Below are 18,313 nucleotides of genomic sequence, written 5' to 3'. Positions count from 1 at the left end.
CCGCTGTACAATACTGCATTCCTGGCACTGCTGCAGTATAGGCAACAGAGTCCTAGGCATGGCTAACAGTGAGTGCCTACCCCCCCCCCCCCCCCCAGCTCACAGAAGGCTTCATCTGGTTCTGAATTGTTTTGATAGGAAAAATGGCAATATACTATCATGCGGCTGAGCTCCCCACCTGTGTTCTGTGTTTCCACATCTATGTACATGTGCCCGCCACACGCAAGCGGCTTCCTGCTGCCGGCTCCCACCTGCGCACCGTTACAACATATATATGGCACATGTTGTGGTCGCCCATTCAGGGCGAGAAACAAACCCCAATGGAGATGGAAACCCGTCACTTCCCTTCCCCTCACCCAGCAACTACATTCACCAAGTTCTGGAAGTTCCACAAACAGCGGCATCCTTATGACATCGTACACCCTATACAGACACAGGGCGGTACACCCCCAACATGTCCTAACCACTGGCCATAATACATCTATTACACCCTATACAGACACAGGGCGGTACACCCCCAACATGTCCTGACCACTGGCCATAATACATCTATTACACCCTATACAGACATAGGACACTACACCCCAACATGTCCTGTGCGCTGGCTATAATACATCTATTACACCCTATACAGACATAGGACACTACACCCCAACATGTCCTGACCGCCGGCCATAATACATCTATTACACCCTATACAGACATAGGACACTACACCCCCAACATGTCCTGACCGCCGGCCATAATACATCTATTACACCCTATACAGACATAGGACACTACACCCCCAACATGTCCTGACCGCTGGCCATAATACATCTATTACACCATATACAGACATAGGACACTACACCCCAACATGTCCTGACCGCCGGCCATAATACATCTATTACACCCTATACAGACATAGGACACTACAACCCCAACATGTCCTGACCGCTGGCCATAATACATCTATTACACCCTATACAGACATAGGACACTACACCCCCAACATGTCCTGACCACTGGCCATAATACATCTATTACACCCTATACAGACATAGGACACTACACCCCAACATGTCCTGACCGCTGGCCATAATACATCTATTACACCCTATACAGACATAGGATACTACACTCCCAACATCTCCTGACCGCCGGCCATAATACATCTATTACACCCTATACAGACATAGGACACTACACCCCAACATGTCCTGACCGCTGGCCATAATACATCTATTACACCATATACAGACATAGGACACTACACCTCAACATGTCCTGACCACCGGCCGTAATACATCTATTACACCCTATACAGACATAGGACACTACACCCCAACATGTCCTGACTACTGGCCATAATACATCTATTACACCCTATACAGACATAGGACACTACACCCCAACATGACCTGACCATAATACATCTATTACACCCTATACAGACATAGGACACTACACCCCAACATGTCCTGACCGCTGGCCATAATACATCTATTACACCCTATACAGACATAGGACACTACACCCCAACATGTCCTGACCGCTGGCCATAATACATCTATTACACCATATACAGACATAGGACACTACACCCCAACATGTCCTGACCACTGACCATAATACATCTGTTACACCATATACAGACATAGGACACTACACCCCCAACATGTCCTGACCGCTGGCCATAATACATCTATTACACCCTACACAGACATAGGACACTACACCCCCAACATGTACTGACCACTGACCATAATACATCTATTACACCCTATACAGACATAGGACACTACACCCCCAACATGTCCTGACCACTGACCAGAATACATCTGTTACACCATATACAGACATAGGACACTACACCCCCAACATGTCCTGACCGCCGGCCATAATACATCTATTACACCCTATACAGACATAGGACACTACACCCCCAACATGTCCTGACCGCTGGCCATAATACATCTATTACACCCTATACAGACACAGGGCGGTACACCCCCAACATGTCCTGACCGCCGGCCATAATACATCTATTACACCCTATACAGACATAGGACACTACACCCCAACATGTCCTGACCACTGACCACAATACATCTATTACACCCTATACAGACATAGGACACTACACCCCAACATGTCCTGACCACCGGCCATAATACATCTATTACACCCTATACAGACATAGGAAACTACATCCCAACATGTCCTGACCGCTGGCCATAATACATCTATTACACCCTATACAGACATAGGACACTACACCCCAACATGTCCTGACCGCCGGCCATAATACATCTATTACACCCTATACAGACATAGGACACTACACCCCAACATGTCCTGACCGCTGGCCATAATACATCTATTACACCCTATACAGACATAGGACACTACACCCCAACATGTCCTGACCGCTGGCCATAATACATCTATTACACCATATACAGACATAGGACACTACACCCCCAACATGTCCTGACCACTGGCCATAATACATCTATTACACCCTATACAGACATAGGACACTACACCCCCAACATGTCCTGACCGCTGCCCATAATACATCTATTACACCCTATACAGACATAGGACACTACACCCCAACATGTCCTGACCGCTGGCCATAATACATCTATTACACCCTATACAGACATAGGACACTACACCCCAACATGTCCTGACCGCTGGCCATAATACATCTATTACACCCTATACAGACATAGGACACTACACCCCCAACATGTCCTGACCACTGGCCATAATACATCTATTACACCCTATACAGACATAGGACACTACACCCCCAACATGTCCTGACCGCTGCCCATAATACATCTATTACACCCTATACAGACATAGGACACTACACCCCCAACATGTCCTGACCGCTGGCCATAATACATCTATTACACCCTATACAGACTTAGGACACTACACCCCCAACATGTCCTTACCGCTGGCCATAATACATCTATTACACCCTATACAGACATAGGACACTACACCCCGACATGTCCTGACCACCGGCCATAATACATCTATTACACCCTATACAGACATAGGACACTACACCCCCAACATGTCCTGACCACTGGCCATAATACATCTATTACACCCTATACAGACACAGGGCGGTACACCCCCAACATGTCCTGACCACTGGCCATAATACATCTATTACACCCTATACAGACATAGGGCACTACACCCAAACATGTCCTGACCGCTGACCATAATACATCTATTACACCCTATACAGACATAGGACACTACACCCCAATATGTCCTGACCGCTGACCATAATACATCTATTACACCCTATACAGACATAGGACACTACACCCCAATATGTCCTGACCGCTGACCATAATACATCTATTACACCCTATACAGACATAGGACACAACACCCCCAACATGACCTGACCGCTGGCCATAATACATCTATTACACCCTATTCAGACATAGGACACAACACCCCCAACATGACCTGACCGCTAGCCATAATACTATCTATTACACCTATATAGACAGTGGCAAACGCAAGATTTTTAGAGGGGGGTTTCCAAATATAATCCAAAATCTCCCACTCTGCATTGGAATAAGTACGGGAGTCTGGGGGAGCGATAAGTAACAGCCCTGCATATTGGTCTTTTTATGCACTGGATATTGTATGGAATACAGTATTAATATTTAACAGCACAGATGGTTTATAGTAAAGGCTGTTTCAAACATTTAAATAAGATAAGTGGTCAGGAAAAGGTTAAACATAAACACATAAACATAATAGAACCAGTACTGCAGTTTCTAAGCTCACAATCTCCCACTTCATAGTAAGGCTCCTGTCTCTTCCTCCTGGCAGCTGCTCTCTGGTCCATTGCGATGTTTGAGGGCTCAGATCCACACATACAGTAAATGTGGTAGAAGAAGCTGGTACACTGGACATGTGCAGCAGCTCTGCTCTGTCCCTTACACTGCATGATGTGGTGCCAGCTCTACTGATCATTTTATATACTGTACATGTGCTATTGTTGTCATAATTAAAGACACTTGCCAAGAGGAGGGGGTTTCCGGGCAACCAGAAACCCCCCTGCGTTTGCCTATGACAAACGTAGGACACTACACCCCAACATGTCCTGACCGCTGGCCATAATACATCTAATACACCCTATACAGACATAGTCAACCTTGTATGTTGACCTTAATTGAGTCAACCAAGTGACCATTTACTATTATTACACCCTATGTAGTAGTACGTTTGTACCATTATTACACCCTATGTACCCCAATTTGACCTGACCACATGATAATCTGGACAATCTCGGTTACAGATTATCCAGAATTTCTCTTGGCATTTCCAGAAACCCAGACGTGGGTGTTCCCCATGCTAATCACGAGCCGGTCATTTAGGATAAATAGCGCACAATGATATGCACCCACACATTTCGTTATCCTTGAAGGAACCTCACAGTCTACAGGCAAATGATTCCAAAAGCTGGAACTCTTCTCGAAAATCAGGGTCATTTCTCCGCTGTATCTCGGGAACTGGGCTTCTGGCCGTCGTTTAAATTATGAGACGTATTCCTCCTGTTCTTTACCCAATTACATTTCTTGTTGGGTTAATGTAGTGTGCAAACAAGCGACCATATCTAAGGGATGACCACATCAATGCAGCCTTTGTGTAGACAAACACTAAATATCCTCACAAGCTTCTGTGTCAATGGTCTGACGTCAATGCAGCTAAGTCTTCCATGTACAAAATCAAACTATTGTTCGAAGTGGCCTAACGTATAGCGGGTGACTCCACTGGGTTGCTGCACAATTGCAAGGAACCGTTAGCTTTGATGGTACCGGTGAAGTAAACTTTTACTTAGACCCCTTTCACACCGGCCACACAGCAATTACCCGTCATTTTTTAGTGCCGGGTCAATTTGACGGGTGCCGCCTGACCCCAATTCACACCACCCGCAAATTACCTGGTTAAAGCTTTTCAACCCGGGAATTTGATAAAAACCCTGTTTTTTCTGTGGTGTGAGACACTGGTCTCAAATCCCAGCACGCCGACCCTAATCAAGAGCAGGGTTGGAGTGATGGGATTTAAGACCCGTGTTGACCCTTTCACACCAAAGAAGAACCCAGGTTTTTCAGAAAATTCCCATTTTGAAAAGCTTTAACCAGGTAATTTTCTTCTGGTGTGAAAGGGGTATTAGTGATCTTAGGCAGTTTGGAAGAGGCTGCCGGCTCGATATACACTCAATTTCTTAGTAGGACTACCAAAGATTTCATGTGATAGTCTCCTGTCTTTTGGCAATATCTGCTGACCTTCCTGGGCTGTATACCTTCTTAGTTCCTATCTAGTGTTGAGGAGGCTACAAGACCTTACATCATGGCACCTTTTAAAGAAGGATGGAGGTCTTAGACTTCCCAATGATGATTTTCAACGGCACATCCTGGGAGTATGCCCGCTTGCCTCTTCATACTTCGACGTACCCTCTCTTGCTTGAGTGGGCATCACCCGGTAGAGGTCAAAGTGCACGCTTCATAACATTTATACATGCTAAATCTGGACAAATTAAGCCCCACCACAATCTGTCCAAGCCATCATTTTGGTCAAAACTCTTACATGTACATTCCTCTCAAACATTATTCAGTGGGCTTCAAATCTTGCAGATGTTGACCTTTTGCATCTCGCTCTGAAGTCAGCTGTATATTTATTTACGCGTTCCACCGTGTTCCTCTCCAAGGTTACTCGTCATACCCTGAAACACAGTTCATATCTCATCATGTTCTGGGGATACGAGATAAAAATAAGCGATGTATTTTGGAGGAGCAATGAGGAGCTGTAAATCGGGAAAACATCTATTATCTTGGCTCTACCACCTCTTCTACAGGACTTAGCAGATGACTTCTTCACTTAGTCATCACCTCTTGGGCTTCTCAAAACTAAAGATCGATATTGACCATGCAGGGTCTCGTTCCATCAGTTGAAGCCATTTTCTGTTATCTTCACCTCCACTGCCCTCTGTGAACATAAACACTCTCAGATATGTCAGCAAGCTCCAAACTTTGAACCTTGCAAAGTCTACTGGGCACATGATGAATAATGAGACCCCACCAACAATCCATGGGCAAAACATTTGAGTGGGACTAGAATACAGGCACGAATGTCGCCCCTGCCCTCACTTGCTGCCTCCTCTAAGCCTGGTCAGATGCACTTTTCATGGTGGGCTTCCAGAAGTTGCTCATAAAGTGGATCTCACTGACTTCCAAGTGATGGGTTCTAACTGCTCAGCTTTCCGGTGGTAAGATCCTCGAGATTCCATAAGGAGTGTCGTAGGACACGTGGATTGTTGTAGGACACGCTTCAAGATCTCCCAACTGAACTCCTCTGCTCTGCCCATTGGGACAGTGCCACCTGTAGCCAGCACCTGCACCCATTACCTGACTTTTCTTGTACTGCACCCTCTTGCTGGAGTGCAGTCCATTATACAACAAGACTTCCCTCCAGCCTCCAAGCCTTCAGCCTTGATAACCCAACTCTACAGGTAGCTTAGCCAAATCCCAACCACCGTCTTACCAACTGAGTGCAACCCCTTTACTCAGTTTACTATAACCTACTTGCATTTCTAAGCTCAACCACCTAGTCCTGGCCAGGCCAATATGGATTGATCCAGCACGTAGGTGGCAGTTCTGAAGATCCGCCTCCCCCGTGATCCCTATCATGGAACGGGTGGGGCATCAAGAACAAACACTGCATGAAGAGGGCACCAGTTCTTGCAAATGTGTTTTGGGATTTGGTGCATTGGGAGATATGGAATCTCCTGCCTGAACTGTTTAATGAATTGGCCCCTTGGGGTTTTCACGGTATCCGGTTGATTGGTCTTCTTTGTTGATAGTCAATAGGTCTACACGCAAAAGGTCGACGCACAATAGGTTGATGCTTCCAAAAGGTCTACGTTTACAAAAGATTAATGTGTAAAGGGTAGACATTGACCAAAGTTCGACGCGGTCAAAAGGTCAACGTCAACAAAAGTTAGACCTGAGTTTTTCACTTTTTTTTTCTTAATTTTCTGAGCATGCATGCGGACTCCAAGTGGGAACGATAAAGCATGGCGAGCGAAGCGTTGATCTAATTGGGGTCCATGTTGACGGGTGTCAACAATGACCATAAATACTTATGTCGACCTTTTCATGTGTTGCCTTTTTTCATGTTGACCTTTTAGCTTGGATGAAACTTTTGTCAATGTCTATTGACAAAAGTTTCATCCAAGCTAAATGGTTTCATTTCGGCATTTTGGTGTCGACTTACATATTTTGGTGCTGTAACTGTGCAGAAAGCGTGTATATATATATATATATATATATATATATATATATATATATATATATATATATATATATATATATATATATATATATATATATATATATATATATATATTACACCCAGAGGTGTGAGATCACTGACTGTAGCAAACCCCAGCTCACTCCTTGCTGTAGCGCGGTCTCTCTGCACATCTGGGCGCCCCCCAGTGCCCGCACCTCTCCCCCCTTGCACACCTCAGGCTCCCCCTCCCCTCACACCTCTCTCTCTCTGGAGGGGAGGTCAGTAATAGGGAGGGAGGGACGGGGGCGCAGGGTGAGGTGAGGACACACTCCAGATGTTATGTAAGAAGCAGAATAGAGGGGAGCGGCACAGTGCCAGAACCTGTACACAGCTGTGTGCGGGGAGGGGTGTATGTGCTTTGTGTGTTCCCTTCGGTGCACGCCTGTGCACATACCTGTTGTGAGGTTGCCGTAATCATGTGTACAATGTAAGCAGGGCTGTGTTTATTCCGGAGGTGTTGCCGCCACTGAAGTCTAATTCCCTCCTTTAATGGGTCGCACCCTCCAAACACAGGTGTGTTACACGCCAGACAGGTTGTGTGCGTCACGCTGCACGGGTGGAAAGGTCGCACAACAATGGGGTGTGCAATGGTTGTAAGGACATAATTCCTTTGTGTCTGTGTCACCCTGCAGGGGGAGGGGCAGGCTTATAGCTACCTTCTGTCTGTCACCCTGCAGGGGGAGGGGCAGGCTCATAGTTCCCTTCTGTCTGTGTCACCCTGCAGGGGGAGGCTCATAGTTCCCTTCTGTCTGTGTCACCCTGCAGGGGGAGGGGCAGGCTCATAGCTCCCTTCTGTCTGTCACCCTGCAGGGGGAGGGGTAGGCTCATAGCTCCCTTCTGTATGTGTCACCCTGCAGGGGGAGGGGTCGGCTCATAGCTCCCTTCTATCTGTGTCACCCTGCAGGGGGAGGGGCAGGCTCATAGCTCCCTTCTGTCTGTGTCACCCTGCAGGGGGAGGGGTCGGCTCATAGCTCCCTTCTGTATGTGTCACCCTGCAGGGGGAGGGGCAGGCTCATAGCTCCCTTCTGTCTGTCACCCTGCAGGGGGAGGGGCAGGCTCATACCTCTACTCTGTCTGTGTCACCGTGCAGGGGGAGGAGCATGCTCATAGTTTCCTTCTGACTGTGTCACCCTGCAGGGGGAGGGACAGGCTCATAGCTCCCTTCTGTCTGTGTCACCCTGCAGGGGGAGGGGCAGGCTCATAGCTCCCTTCTGTCTGTGTCACCCTGCAGGGGGAGGGGCAGGCTCATAGCTCCCTTCTGTCTGTGTCACCCTGCAGGGGGAGGGGCAGGCTCACAGCTCCCTTCTGTCTGTCACCCTGCAGTGGGATGGGCAGGCTCCTAGCTCCCTTCTGTCTGTGTCACCCTGCAGGGGGAGGGGCAGGCTCATAGCTCCCTTCTGTCTGTCACCCTGCAGGGGGAGGGGCAGGCTCATAGCTCCCTTCTGTCTGTGGACAGGTATGGGAGGGTAGTGTCACAGCCCCCGTCTCCCTGCATCACCCTGCAGTGATGCCTCTCCCTCTATACCTGTGTCACCCTGCAGATGGAGGCTAGTGTCACAGTCCCCTATCCCTGTGTCCCCCTGGCAGTGGGAGGGCAGTGTCACAGCCCCCGTCTCCCTGTGGCACTTGGCCGACTTAGGTCAACACTGTTGGGTCGACAGGCAATTAGGTCGACAGGTTTCTAGGTCGACATGGATGAAGGTCGACATGTGTCTAGGTCGACGTGGGTTAGGTCGACATGGGTTTTTTCACTGTTTTTGAGCCAACATGTGCCGACAGGCGGTATTTCATGCCCTACCATCCACTAGGACGTGGTGGGAGAATAAAAGCGCGCTGAGTGCAGCGAGGCACCGTGCCAGAAGCATTGCGAGCGAAGCAAGCGCTGCGAGGGGCTGCGGTTGACTTCCAACTGTGTCCATGTCAACTGTGTCATCATTCAGGTAAAAAAACTGTGAAAAAACCCATGTCAACCTGTCGACCTAACCCCATGTCGACATTGTCCCATGTCGACATAGACACCTGTCGACCTTCACCCATGTCGACCCAGTCAGACCTAATGACTGTTGACAATACGATCCACACCCATTCAGTGTCAAAGCTCCCTGTGTCACCCTGCAGTGGGAGTGCAGTGTCACAGCCCCCTATCCCTGTGTCACCCTGCAGTGGGAGTGCAGTGTCACAGCCCCCTATCCCTGTGTCACCCTGCAGTGGGAGTGCAGTGTCACAGCCCCCTACCCCTGTCACCCTGCAGTGAGAGTGAAGTGTCACAGCCCCCTATCCCTGTGTCACCCTGCAGTGGGAGTGCAGTCACAGCCCCCTATCCCTGTGTCAGCCTGCAGTGGGAGTGCAGTCACAGCCCCCTATCCCTGTGTCAACCTGCAGTGAGAGTGCAGTGTCACAGCCCCCTATCCCTGTGTCACCCTGCAGTGGGAGTGCAGTCACAGCCCCCTATCCCTGTGTCACCCTCCGGTGGGAGTGCAGTGTCACAGCCCCCTATCCCTGTGTCACCCTGCAGTAGGACAGGCCCCCATATCCCTGTGTCACCCTGCAGGACAGCCCCCTATCCCTGTGTCACCCTGCAGTGGGAGTGCAGTCACAGCTCCCTATCCCTGTGTCACCCTGCAGTGGGAGTGCAGTGTCACAGCCCCCTATCCCTGTGTCACCCTGCAGTAGGACAGGCCCCCATATCCCTGTGTCACCCTGCAGGACAGCCCCCTATCCCTATGTCACCCTGCAGGGGGAGGGCAGTGTCCCCGGTGCATGAGCTGGGAGAGGGCAGGGAAGGAGCAGGGACAGGCAGGCTGATGGAAGGGGGGCTGTGAGGGAGGAGGGAGAGGGCTGTGAAAGCGAGGCTGGTGTTCCGGAGGGGGGAGGGGGAGACAGACCTGGGGGGAGGGGAGCTGAGCTTTCTTTGTTTGAATACAGACTGGAGAGAAGAGGACGGAGAGGGGAGATATTATATATGTGATCAGCTCGGGGCTCTGCAGGAGCCGCTGCCGGACCTGGGACTAGTGCTGGGGCTGCTGCTGGAGGATGTTCGGGCACTGCTAGGGAGCAATACAGGTAACTGCCCCATGGGGACGTGGACAGTACCGGCTGGGCGAGGGGACAGTGCCGACTGGGAGAGGGGACAGTGTCGGCTGCCTATGCAGTCGTGTCGGCTGGATTGGGGTAACATTGCCCGCCGGAATGGGGTGACGTTGCCGGCTTGATGAGGTGACTTTGCCGGCTGGAATAGGGTGACATTGCCGGCTGGATGTGGTGACATTGCCGGCTGGGTTATGGGTCAGTGCCCGCTGGATGAGCAGACAGTGCCCGTTGTATAAGGGGGCAGCAGTGGGAAGGATACCGGGCTGCCGCAGCTGCTGGGAGGGATTTAAAGGGACTGGAGCAGATTTAAATGGCCGGTGTCTGATTTAAAGGGACTGTAGTGTGCGGGCGCTGCTGCGCGCACTGGGGAGGGGGCTGAGGGGGTATTATAGGGTCATTTCATGTGATACATGGGGGAGGGGAGTTTATGAAGTCTGTTCTACAGTGGACTGAGTTGTATTTCATGGCTGCTGTTCTCAGGATCTAGCCCCCGGTCTGACATTGGTGTCCTGCCATGCAGTGTCTGGGCTGCAGGGACAGAGGGGGTGCATGCAGTGTCTGGGCTGCAGGGACAGAGGGGGTGCATGCAGTGTCTGGGCTGCAGGGACAGAGGGGGTGCATGCAGTGTCTGGGCTGCAGGGACAGAGGGGGTGCATGCAGTGTCTGGGCTGCAGGGACAGAGGGGGCACATGCAGTGTCTGGGCTGCAGGGACAGAGAGGGTGCATGCAGTGTCTGGGCTGCAGGGACAGAGGGGGAGCATGCAGTGCTTGGGCTGCAGGGACAGAGGGGGTGCATGCAGTGTCTGGGCTGCAGGGACCGAGGGGGAGCATGCAGTGCTTGGGCTGCAGGGACCGGGGGGCTGCATGCAGTGCCTGGGCTGCAGGGACAGAGGGGCTGCATGCAGTGCCTGGGCTGCAGGGACAGAGGGGGTGCATGCAGTGTCTGGGCTGCAGGGACAGAGGGGGTGCATGCAGTGTCTGGGCTGCAGGGACAGAGGGGGTGCATGCAGTGTCTGGGCTGCAGGGACAGAGGGGTGCCGGGCTGCAGAGACAGAGGGGTGCATGCAGTGTCTGGGCTGCAGGGACAGAGGGGTGCATGCAGTGTCTGGAGTTCAGTGTGTTGGGACAGGAGTGCATGCAGTGATTTGTGTGCAGTAGCAGGACCAAGGTCACATGCATTATCTGGAGTGCAGTGCGCAGGGACAGAGGTGTATACAGTTATAGTGAATTCCCCTTGCACCCCATATTTCCTATCTGTTGTTTCCCAGTGAGTGCAGTGCTATATAAAGGTGCATGCAGTGTCCGGGTTGCAGTAGCCGGTGTACACTATATAGAGCTAGATTAAATCAGTGAGGTAGAGGGACTGGAAGGTATAAATGGATTGTAAGCTTCTTGTGCAGGGTTCTCCATTATATTGTGTCATAAAATGTGGATATTCTAGCCGTGTAATACCTGGCATACATTACTTACCGTGTGCAGCGCTGTAGTACATGCCAGCACTATATAAATAAATAATGGTGTGCAGGGGCAGGAGAAGTCACCAGAGGTTACAGGGATAAAAAGGCATGTGCAAAGTGACAGGAGGGGATACAGTGTGTGCAGTGACAGGAGGGGATACAGTGACTGCAGTGGTAGGAGGGGATAGAGTGACTGCAGTGGCAGGAGGGAAAATACAGTGAGTGGGGTGCAGTGACTGGGGAGGATATACAGTGACTGGATTGGAGTGACTGGGGAGGATATACAGTGACTGGATTGCAGTGACTGGGGAGGATATACAGTGACTGGATTGCAGTGACTGGGGAGGATATACAGTGAGTGACAGAAGGGGATACAGTGAGTATGGTGCAGTGACTGGAGAGGATATACAATGAGGGGTGCCGTGACATGAGAGGCTATACAGTGAGTCGGGTTCAGGGCTGGGTGCAGCGACTGGGGAGGATATACACTGAGTGGATAGCAGTGACAGGAGGGGATACAGTGAGTGGATTGCAGTGCCATGGGAGGATATACAGTGAGTGACAGGAGGGGAAACAGTGAGTGGATTGCAGTGTCATGGGAGGATATACAGTGAGTGACAGGAGGGGATACAGTGGGTGGATTGCAGTGACAGGATAAGATATATACAGTGAGTGGATTGCAGTGACAGGAGAGGATATACAGTGAGTGACAGGAGGGGATACAGTGAGTGGATTGCAGTGACAGGAGAGGATATACAGTGGGTGACAGGAGGTTATGCAGTGACAGGAGAGGATGTACAGTGAGTGACAGGAGGGGATACAGTGGGTGGATTGCAGTGACAGGATAGGATATACAGTGAGTGGATTGCAGTGACAGGAGAGGATATACAGTGAGTGACAGGAGGGGATACAGTGAGTGGATTGCAGTGACAGGAGAGGATATACAGTGGGTGACAGGAGGTTATGCAGTGACAGGAGAGGATGTACAGTGAGTGACAGGAGGGGATGCAGTGACAGGAGAGGATATACAGTGAGTAGGGTACATGGGTGATGTGTGGGAATGTACAGTGAATTGAGAACAGTGTCCTTAGATGAGGTTCTCTGTAATAATATACAATCCTATGTAAAATGAAGGCAGTTTCTGAGGCATCACTGCAGGTGCACTGCACAGGTGCTAGCAGGGTATGTGTGCTGCTGTACATGATGTTTGTGTGTAATGAGGGGGTGTTGGCTGTCCCTGCGCCCTGTGTGGTGTTATCCAGGCACCAATGTAAGGGGGGGGGGGGGGGGGTTTGATGTGTAATTCCATGTGCTGTGTCCTGTGATGGAGACAGGGGGCTCCCAATGTGCCCTTGTGCTCCCCCAAACAAGCAAGTGCTCCGCTCCTCCTGCGTCTCCTCCTCTGACTCTGAGTCCTGAGCAATCTATATTAGGCCCTGCATTGTGGAGTCTACTAACTTGTGTCCTGGTGCCTGTGACAAACATTGTTATACTATGAAGAGGTTAATGTGCAGTGCAGTGTTGACAGTACAAGTGATCGGTATATCATACAGGGTGCTGTGCAGTGTGAGTATGTCTGCTTCAGTGGCCAGTACCTCATGCAGCATGAGGACCCCTCCAGCGAGTACTGCCTCATGATGTGTGTTGTGAAGGGGTTAATATGCAGTGTGACAGCTCCAGTGATCATTACATAATGCAGCGTGCTGTGAAGGGGTTAATGTGTAGTGTGACATCACCAGGGATCAGTACATCATGCAGGGCTCTGTGAAGGGGTTAATGTGCGGTGTGACCTCACCAGTGATCCATATATCATGCAGCCTGCTGTGAAGAAGTTAATGTGCAGTGTGACAGCTCCAGTGGTCAGTACCTCATGCAGTGTGCTGTGAAGGGGTTAATGTGCAGTGTGACAGCTCCAGTGGTCAGTACCACATGTAGCGTGCTGTGAAGGGGTTAATGTGCAGTGTGATAGCTCCAGTGATCAGTACATCATGCAGTGTTTCATTACCAGTGATCAGTACTTCATGCAGCATGCTGTGAAGGGGTTAGTGTCCAGTGGTCAGTACCTCATGCAGGGTGCCCCGAAGGGGTTACTGTGCAGTGTGACATCACCAGTGATCAGTACATCATGCAGGGTGCTGTGAAGGGGTTACTGTGCAGTGTGACATCACCAGTGATCAGTACATCATGATGTGTGCTGTGAAAGGGTTAATGTGCAGTGTGACAACTCCAATGATCATTACATAATGCAGGGTGCTGTGAAGGGGTTAATGTGCAGTGTGACCTCACCAGTGATCAGTACATCATGCAGGGTGCTGTGAAGGGGTTACTGTGCAGTGTGACATCACCAGTGATCCGTACATCATGATGTGTGCTGTGAAAGGGTTAATGTGCAGTGTGACAACTCCAATGATCATTACATAATGCAGGGTGCTGTGAAGGGGTTAATGTGCAGTGTGACCTCACCAGTGATCAGTACATCATGCAGCGCGCTGTGAAGGGGTTAATGTGCAGTGTGACATCACCAGTGACCAGTACATAATGCAGCGTGCTGTGAAGGGATTAATGTGCGGTGTGACATCACCAGTGATCAGTACATCATGCAGTGTGCTGCGAAGGGGTTAATGTGCAGTGTGACATCACCAAGGATCAGTACATCATGCAGCGTGCTGTGAAGGGGTTAATGTGCAGTGTGACATCACCAAGGATCAGTACATCATGCAGCGTGCTGTGAAGGGGTTAATGTGCAGTGTGACCTCACCAGTGATCAGTACATCATGCAGTGTGACATCACTAGTGATCAGTACATCATGCAGTGTGCTGTGAAGGGGTTAATGTGCAGTGTGACCTCACCAGTGATAATTACATCATGCAGCGTGCTGTGAAGGGGTTAATGTGCAGTGTGACTTCACCAGTGATCATTACATCATGCAGCGTGCTGTGATGGGGTTAATTTGCAGTGTGACCTCACCAGTGATCAGTACATCATGCAGCGTGCTGTGATGGGGTTAATGTGCAGTGTGACCTCACCAGTGATCAGTACATCATGCAGCGTGCTGTGAAGGGGTTAATGTGCCCATCCTCTTGCGCTTCCCCTTTTCCTTACATTCTGCATCGGGGAAAGATTGAAAGGTTTTATTTAGAGCGTCAATAGGTCGACATGTCGACCTTTCTCACACTTCCCCGGCTTCCCCTGGCAGTGCTGCGCTTCCTTCCTTTCTGACTTCCAGCATGTTGGATGTCCCCCACTCTTGGTTTCCATCTCCCTCTCCATCCAGACCTCTGCGGTCTTCTCTCATTTCCTTCCTCCCAGTCTCCGTCATTTCCTTTCTTCCTGCTGACACACCTGACTTCATGTTCTCCCTCTGAGCTCTTATCCCTTCCTTCCAGGCTTCCTTTGCGGTGCCTTGTGCCTCCATGTAGATAGTGTCCTGAGACTACTTCAGCATTGCATCATAAAATTGTATACATACAGGGAGCTGGCAGTGTGTCCAGTGCTGGGTGAATGTAAATACCGGGAGCTGGCAGTGTGTCCAGTGCTGGGTGTATGTATATACAGGGAGCTGGCAGTGTGTCCAGTGCTGGGTTTGTGTATATATACCGGGAGCTAGCAGTGTGTCCAGTGCTGGGTGTATGTATATACAGGGAGCTGGCAGTGTGTCCAGTGCTGGGTGTATGTATATACCGGGAGCTGGCAGTGTGTCCAGTGCTGGGTGTATGTATATATACCGGGAGCTGGCAGTGTGTCCAGTGCTGGGTGTATGTAAATACCGGGAGCTGGCAGTGTGTCCAGTGCTGGGTTTGTGTTTATATACCGGGAGCTGGCAGTGTGTCCAGTGCTGGGTTTGTGTTTATATACCGGGAGCTGGCAGTGTGTCCAGTGCTGGGTTTGTGTATATATACCGGGAGCTGGCAGTGTGTCCAGTGCTGGGTGTATGTATATACAGGGAGCTGGCAGTGTGTCCAGTGCTGGGTGTATGTAAATACTGGGAGCTGGCAGTGTGTCCAGTACTGGGTATATGTATATACCGAGAGCTGGCAGTGTGTTCAGTGCTGGGTGTATGTAATTACAGGGAGCTGGCAGTGTGTCCAGTGCTGGGTGTTCATATATACCGAGAGCTGGTAGTGTGTTTTAGTGCTGGGTGTATGTATATACAGGGAGCTGGCAGTGTGTCCAGTGCTGGGTTTATGTAAATACCGGGAGCTGGCAGTGTGTCCAGTGCTGGGTGTACATATTTACCGAGAGCTGGCAGTGTGTTCAGTGCTGGGTGTATGTATATACAGGGAGCTGGCAGTGTGTCCAGTGCTGGGTGTATGTAAATACCGGGAGCTGGCAGTGTGTCCAGTGCTGGGTGTACGTATATACAGGGAGCTGGCAGTGTGTCCAGTGCTGGGTGTCTGTATATACAGGGAGCTGGCAGTGTGTCCAGTGCTGGGTGTATGTAAATACCGGGAGCTGGCAGTGTGTCCAGTGCTGGGTGTATGTAAATACCGGGAGCTGGCAGTGTGTCAAGTGCTGGGTGTACGTGTATACTGAGAGCTGGCAGTGTGTCCAGTGCTGGAATTACATATATACGGGTTACTGGCAGTGTATCCAGTGTAGGGATGGCCACTGGTGTGGCATTAATCAGTGGCTGCCATCGATGGCAATAATGTGCTACCATCAATGGTACGTAATGGATAACCAGTAATGGTCTTATCTATCCTATCCATGGTCATCCATTGTCTATGACTGACTGGCCCTTGGGCCAAACAGAACTTGGGGTGGAGCTTCACAGTGTCAAGGGCAGAGATCTGCTCAATGTCCAGCACCTTGGGGGGGGAATGGCTGTGCCATCAGATTATAATTATTTGAATCCTCTCCCCTGATGGGTGTAACGTCTTACTGTGCTGGGAATTCACATCCGTATTTAGACAATCCGTGGCTGTTTTTGCCGATCCACAGACTTTCCGACAGTCAGAACATTGAATTCCGACTGTTGTGTTACTGTCAGATCAAGCGTAATCGTCCCGGGACTCTGACTGTAAGATGGTCCCATATTGAAAACACCCCCACTGGTAGGTGATTCAGATAAGACAAGTGCTAAATCTGCCTAGCATCAAGCTTCTATCCCAACATTTGTTATTCCTAATGTTTTCCCCATTATTGGACAACTTCTGGCTGCTGAAAGCTATTCCGCTGGTGTAGAAAGAATTGTCTTCTTTTGGTTTAGTTCATTTCGAAGCTTTGAAACAAACGGGGAACTGATAAGGCGTCTAAACGAGTGTTTTTATTCTGAATATATAATGCCAGTGACCAATCGAGTGCCAACGCTTCGTTTTTTTGTTTGTGCGTTTGTCTAAAAATGACTTTTTTGCATATTTTAATTGTTTATTCTAAAATTGGATTTATTGGAAGATTTTAAATAGATCATATCAAAGCCTAATGATTGTTGGGGGGGAATTCACTAAGGTGGGAGAGCTATTGTACACGGTATGTTGCCCCTAGCAACCAGATTCTATTTATTTATTTAGCATCTTTGAGAAGTTAATAGAATCTAGTTGGTTGCTATAGGAAACCTCCCATCTTAACAGAACTTCTATCTTAGTAAATGTTAGACTGCAATACAACATGGCTGACGGAGGTCTCTACGGTGGGGGGGGGGGGGGTTATCATGTCACTGCTGGGGGGTGTAGTAGGGGGGTGATGTCACTGCTGGGGGGTGTAGTAGGCGGGTGATGTCACTGCTGGGGGGTGTAGTAGGGGGGTGATGTCACTGCTGGGGGGTGTAGTAGGGGGGTGATGTCACTGCTGGGGGGTGTAGTAGGGGGGTGATGTCACTGCTGGGGAGGGGGGTGTAGTAGGGGGGTGATGTCACTGCTGGGGAGGGGGGTGTAGTAGGGGGGTGATCATGTCACTGCTGGGGAGGGGGGGTGTAGTAGGGGGGTGATGTCACTGCCGGGGGGTGTAGTAGGGGGGTGATGTCACTGCTGGGGGTGTAGTAAGGGGGGTGATCATGTCACTGCTGGGGGGTGTAGTAAGGGGGGTGATCATGTCACTGCTGGGGAGGGGGGGTGTAGTAGGGGGGTGATGTCACTGCCGGGGGGTGTAGTAGGGGGGTGATGTCACTGCTGGGGGTGTAGTAAGGGGGGTGATCATGTCACTGCTGGGGGGTGTAGTAAGGGGGGTGATCATGTCACTGCTGGGGGGTGTAGTAAGGGGGGTGATCATGTCACTGCTGGGGGGTGTAGTAAGGGGGGTGATCATGTCACTGCCGGGGGGTGTAGTAAGGGGGGTGATCATGTCACTGCCGGGGGGTGTAGTAAGGGGGGTGATCATGTCACTGCCGGGGGGTGTAGTAAGGGGGGTGATCATGTCACTGCCGGGGGGTGTAGTAGGGGGG

The 18,313-nt window shown here is 50.3% G+C and overlaps 1 protein-coding gene across 8 annotated transcripts in view; it reads left to right on the top strand.

The window, feature by feature from the left end:
• Nucleotides 1–18,313, top strand: part of KDM6B (lysine demethylase 6B) — a 77,208-nt gene that overhangs the window by 27,085 nt on the left and 31,810 nt on the right. For 2 of the 8 annotated variants that reach the window (XM_083185664.1, XM_083185663.1), the window contains exon 1: nt 10,287–10,449. The exons of the other annotated variants lie outside the window; for them this stretch is intronic. The gene's annotated coding sequence lies outside the window, so the exon portion shown is untranslated. Of the gene's footprint in view, nt 1–10,286; nt 10,450–18,313 lie in introns of those variants that run through there. 8 annotated transcript variants of the gene reach the window in all.

Source organism: Crinia signifera, chromosome 4 (genome assembly GCF_055691185.1).
Source record: "Crinia signifera chromosome 4, ASM5569118v1, whole genome shotgun sequence".
NCBI classification, from domain to species: Eukaryota; Metazoa; Chordata; class Amphibia; order Anura; family Myobatrachidae; genus Crinia; species Crinia signifera.
The sequence above is the reverse complement of the archived record's forward strand: the minus strand, read 5'-3'. Positions and strand labels throughout refer to the sequence as shown.